Raw genomic sequence first — 6090 nt, forward strand, 5'->3', positions numbered from 1 at the left:
GCTGCATCAAGCAACAACCAGGAGAGACCCTGTGGAAGTACATTCAGCGCTTCAACAGCGCATGGATCAAGATCCCCAAGGTGACCGACGAGGCCATCATCTCAGCGTTCGTCGACAGCGTCCGCGACGTCAAGATGAAGGAGGAGCTCGCCATCCACGAGGAGCTGTGCACGACCTTGGAGCTATTCAACATCGCGACCAAGTGTCCTAGAGCTGAGGAGGGGTGCCTCTCCCTCCTCGAGCTCCCTGCTGCAGACCCAGAGGAGAAAAAGACCAAGGCCAAGGACGTGAAGCGAAGGGAGCAGCCGTGCTCGCGGTGGAGCCAGACACCAAGCGCGATAGAGACCAGCCTGAGTCATCCAAGGGCAGCCAACCGTTCTGCGCCTTCCACAACCTGCATACCCACAATACCAGCGACTGTCAAGAGCTCAGAGCCATTCGAGAAGGACGCTTTGGTCGACGCCCCGAGCGCGGCGACCGGGGCTACGTCTGAGGAGGAGAACATGGTGGCGGAGGCTGGGACGACCGTGGACCGTGCCAGGAGTGGCATGACCGGCCTCTAAGGACCGCTGGCAGGATTAGCCTCGCGAGGGTGCCTGGAGGGACCAGCCTCATGAGGCCTGTCCTCAGGGCAACGCTGGACTCCCTCCATTGTCGCAACTGCCCGGAAGGAATGACAACCACCATCAAGACGAGGGGGCTGGGGGCTTCTAGGAGCCACGTGCTATCACCTGCATCTTGGGCGGAGCTCAAGCCCCAGCCTCGCAGCGTATCTTCAAACAATTTGCCCGTGAAGTGAATGCGGTTCTCCCCAAGCTCGAGGCCAGACGCCCGCTCATATGGTCCAAGTGCCCCATCACGTTCAGTTCGGCAGATCAGCTCAAGTGCGTGGCTACTGCAAGCGTCCTCTCAATGCTCTGTTCGCCAGTCATCAGCAACGTGCAAGTTACCAAGACCCTCATCGACGGTAGCACAGGGCTCAATGTCTTGTCCGTCGACACGTTCGACAACCTCCAAGTGCCATATGACCAGCTTCAGCCTACCAAGCCTTTCTCAGGAGTGACCGACGGCTCTACTACCCCGATCGGGCAGGTCCGCCTCCTCGTTACCTTCGGAGAACGCAACAACTACCGCATCGAACTCATCGACTTCGTCGTTGCCTACATCCACCTGCCATACAACGCCATCCTCGGGTATCCTGCCCTGGCCAAGGTCATGGCGGTAACCCATCACGGCTACAATGTTCTCAAGATGCCGAGAAGCAGCGGAATCATCACAGTCCCGTGCGAAGAAAGAGACACGGTGTGCTCCCTCGAGCGTGCCTTCCAAGCTGCAGCAATCGACGACCCCGACAGCCAGGGCGAGCGCCCTCCTGAGGCCACCCCCAAGAAGAAGAAGCAGCAGCAGCGCCATGCAGGGCCTCAGGCAAGCGGCGCCTCGTCAGGATCGGCGTCCGCGCCTGGGCGCCTCCCTCCATTGCATAGGAAGGCGCGCCCAGTGCCCCTCTCGGGCAGGGCTCAGGGGCTCTCTTCTGGAGGGCCACAGACCTTGCCAGCATCACAAGGGAGGCGCTTGGGCACCACTTGGAGGTGTGCTTCATGGCACGTTTCCCTCAGGAGAACACATGGCAAGGAGTGCCCACCGCTCACGAGTTCATCACCAAAATTGCTCAGGAACTGCAAGACACGAGGGCCATGCACGACAGCCGCCGCTCACTAGGCGTAGCTCCCCATCCAGGCGAGGATGCCGGGTTGTGTGTCTGCATCGACGTCCCAGGACTCAATCAGGCCGCCTCTCAGGAGCTTCTCTGGCCTTTGCACGTGGGACGCTGCGAGGGCCCACCTCACAGCTACGTTCGCATGCCCTTTGGCCTGCTGGGCGTGGCGGCCGCCTATCAACACAACCTGCGAAGCATCCTGGCGGCTCAAGAGGCCAGGCACCATGCGGTGCTGGCGGAGATGAAGACGGTCCTCAAGCAACCCCCTGGACCCCCAGAGCCTCCCGAGGCTCAGGGCCCCGGTGGCCCATGAGGTGCAGCCCCTTCGCCGCACGCCTTCAGCTACCTCAACTCTCCTTCGTCAACAGAGCCAGGTGAAATTTTCCAAAGTTCATTCAGCTGGGAACGCCCCCAGGGCTGCATCATTCCCAGGTCATGTGGGTCCGTCCCTGTGGCATGTATCTTTCCTCTTATGTCTTTAGCTTACCTTGTTGGGGGCGCCCCTCGGGCTGCATCATCCCCAAGCCGCTCGGGCTGGACTCAGTGGCATGCATCTTCCCTGCACTTACCTGAGCTAGGTTGTTTTCCATGCTTAATCTATCTATGACTATCGCTTGCTTGATTGTCACCCACCATGGGAGCCGCACGCCAGTCGTCTTTCTTCAGGACCCTTCATGTTGTCTAACCATTTCACAGGACCAAGACGGCGAACAAGAACCAAGACCAGACGCAACCCGCCTTGAGGTAGGGCCTCGTGAGTCCCGCGCTGGCTCACGAGTGCCCAGATACACCTCGACTAGCCCTGTCGTGCAAGCCACGTGTCAGGGCGGGGCTATACACGCCCCGGGGGCTCTCCGCAGTAGGGAGTCCCCCTCCCATGCCCTAGTGGAAGCACCATGCTCCACGCCGGCCGTCGACACTGCCGAGGAGCGGCTATGCCCATGCACAAGCGGAAGCACTACGCTCCGCGCTGGTGCTAAACAACTAAGGGCGTCCCCATGGACGTACCAACCTCAGGGAGCCCCAGAGCTCAGTTTCTGGCCTCACCGCAACGCCTCCCCTTGGGAGAGCCGCGTGAGGGGGCTGGGCACGAGGGCTGCGCTTGGGTCACGCCCAAGTGTTCGCCACCCAACCAGGTCCTCCGGACCTGGTCGTCGCACGCCCCTCCTGAGCCGAGCCTTGGCGAGGGCAAAGGTATGGAGAATGTTTGCACGTCAAGGGGGACTCCTGAGCATCACGACTCAGGAGCCTAACTGGTCACGTAGCCCCTCGCTCCTTGGTGTGTCCTGGTTTCTGGTCGACTCAACGGCGGTTGAGGTATGCGCGGGGACAGGCTCCACCGACGTAGAACATTAACCTATCCTCGTGTGTCCTTCCTATAGGTTGTTTGCGCGTCAAGGAGGACTCCTGAGCATCATGACTCAGGAGCCTAACTGGTCACGTAGCCCCTCGCTCCTTGGTCCGTCCTGGTTTCCGGTCGGCTCAATGGCGGTTGAGGTATGCGCGGGGCTGGGCTCTGCCGACGTAGAACATTAACCTATCCTCGCGTATCCTTCCTATAGGTTGTTTGAGCGTCAAGGGGGACTCCTAAGCATCACGACTCAGGAGCCTAACTGGTCACGCAACCCCTCGCTCCTTGGTCCGTCCTGGTTTCCGGTCGGCCCAATGGCGGTTGAGGTATGCGTGGGGCCGGGCTCTGTCGATGCAGAACACAAAGCAAATAGGAAGAAAATCGCAAAACATCAAAGCAAATATTACAATACATATTGTTCTCGGAATATCAAACGCAAACGCAAGTTTAACGCCTCCATGAGGCATGGTACATGTTGCAGGAACAAAGCAGAAAAGCAGCCGCAAGTCACCCCTGGACACCGCCGGCACCCACAAAAGGTGCCCCCTCTTGGGTAGCGTCGCCTTCACCTGCATTACCGGTCGAGGGCACGGGGGCGAAGGCGTCGAACTTCTTCAGCAAGGCTTCCACTTGACCCTTCACGGCCGTGGCGGCAGCCGCGCAGTGTTCGTCAGCTACAGGTTCCAACAGCTCATCAAGACGAGCGCTGGGGTCGTGAAGGTACAGGTGGCTGAAGACCCGTGTCAGCACGGCTGAGGAAAGGACGCGAGCCTCTCCCTCCGCCATGGGACCGATGCCTTCCACAACCTCCTCAAGCGCCTTCACCAGGAAGGGAAGCAGCTGAGCAGGGCCATCCTCGTCGCTGGCCAGTGGCTTCTCCAAGCCCTTCTCGTACAGTGTCTTCAGCGCCGCGCGGGACCTCTCCTCGAAGGTCGAGAAGGCCGCGCGGTCTTCAGCAAGGACCCGCGCCTTGGCGTCAAGGTCGGCCTCCTTCGCCCTCGCCTTCCGCTCCAACTCCTCCATCCGGTTGCCCTCCACTGCCTGCGCCTTCGCCAGCTCCCCCAGCTTAGCGTCGCGGCCCTTGATGGCGTCCTCCCGGGCCTTCATCTCCTCCTCCTTCGCCTGGCGGCCGCATGCTTCTTCCGGATGATGTTCGCGCAGGCCCTTCAGCTCGTCCTCCAGCTCTCGGCAGCGGCCGTGGGCGGCCTCGGCGTCCTTCAATGCCGCCTTGTGATCGGCCGCAGGTTTGGCAGCAGCCCTGCTTCTCCTTCTCGGAGGCCGCCGCGGCCTGGCTCAGCGACACTCGAACTGCTGAGTCGGAGTGAAGCCAGCCGGAGACCAGCTCCAAGCGCCCTGCCACTAGGTGCGAGTCCGTGCCCTGGAGATCTTCCCACAGCCGGGCCATCTCCGAAAAGGCACGCTCCAAGACGGCTGAGGAAGCAGAAGAACCTGGAGCCAGGGGCACAGCAGGAGAAGGGGGCGACATCTTCACCAGAGCCTGGGAAATCAAGGGCTCCTGAACCTCACCAGCCATGCCGGACGCCGGCACCTCCTGAGCCAGCGGCGCTTCGGGGGCTGACTCCTCCCGAGGATGCTCCATCGGGCCTCGCGAGGATGACCAGACTGGAGAAGCATGAGCACCACCCCCTCCTTTGCCCATGGAGAGGGGCATGGTCGCAGGAGGCGACACGGACTCAAGCGGCACCACCTCACTCTCCCTTCTCCTCTTCACTGCAGATGATAGCCTGGTCACGCAGCAAGGAAAGAGAGTCGAAAACAAGCACCAACAGCAGGAACAAGGCGAGGCAGGGCACTTACTGGCCAACAACGACGTAGTCCACCTTCCGCTTGGTGAGCTTGAAGCCGGAGACCATCGCGACCCGAGGCGTGGGCGCACCTGCTCCAGAAGCCGAGCAGGAGCAGCAGTTGAACCAGAAGCGGCTCCAACCGGCACCGGAGCAGCAGCAGAATCTCAGAGGACCAGCACCGACCTGCTCCTCGTTGGGATCACGGGCAGTTCCTCCTTCTCCTGGGAAGTGTTGGTCTCGTCATCGTCAGGGAAGGCATGGAGGATGTCAGCCTTACTCAGGGGGGAGGTCTCCCCTGTCCCTTCGGGGGTCACCTCTGAGTCTTCCTCCTCCTCTTCTTCCTCATGGGACTCACCAGAAGACAGCTCCACCGGCGCTGGCGCTGCTGGGGCCCTCGTGAGCACCGGCGGCACCAGTCCCCGTCCATCAAAGGTCGGCTTGGAGGCCACAATTAGCGCGCTATCCTTGTGGCGGAACAAGGGAGTAGATACATTCGGAGGGTACTCCTGATCATCCCCGACCAGGAGGCGGAGAGCTGCGGTCAGCTCCTCACCGAACAAGGCCCCCGAGCTCAGGCGAACCTTGTCTTCTTCATCCCCAAGTTCCCACAATGGGCGCGAATAGGCCTGCAGCGGGGCCACGCGCAGCGCCAGAAACTCCCTCAGTAGCATGTCCCCTGTAATCCTCGCCGCCTTCGCATTGCCGGGCTTCAGGTCGGACTTCATCTGCTCCAGTACCAACATCACCCGCTCGTCGGTGAGCTTCGCGCAGGACCACGCCTTTTTGGCCTGGGGCTTCTCCGTCGGCAGTGCCAAGCGCGCGTGGACATGCTTGGCGCTCATCATGACCCACTTGGCCCTAAGGTTGTCGCCTTCTTCCCAGTGTTTGAGATCGAGTTGGCCTTGCCGGTCGCAATGAAATTGGCGCACCCAGAGATATGGCCCTCGCTGGCACGAAGGAAGAAAAAGTGGCGCAGCAGGGCCACGGACGGCATCACGCCCAGATACGCCTGACAGTAGTAGGCGAAGATGGACAAGAGAAGGACGGAGTTGGGATGGAGATGCAGCGCCCACAGCCCATAGTGGTCGAGGACCTCATAGAAGAAATCGGAGAAGGGAGGAACCAACCCGGCGATGATACTGCTCGTGAAGAAGGGGAAGAATGCGCTCCCCTCGGGCTCCGGCACGTCGGAAGCAACCCGGAGCTCCGTCTTC

The sequence above is a fragment of the Triticum dicoccoides genome, chromosome 2A, assembly GCF_002162155.2.
Source record: "Triticum dicoccoides isolate Atlit2015 ecotype Zavitan chromosome 2A, WEW_v2.0, whole genome shotgun sequence".
In the NCBI taxonomy this organism is placed as follows: Eukaryota; Viridiplantae; Streptophyta; class Magnoliopsida; order Poales; family Poaceae; genus Triticum; species Triticum dicoccoides.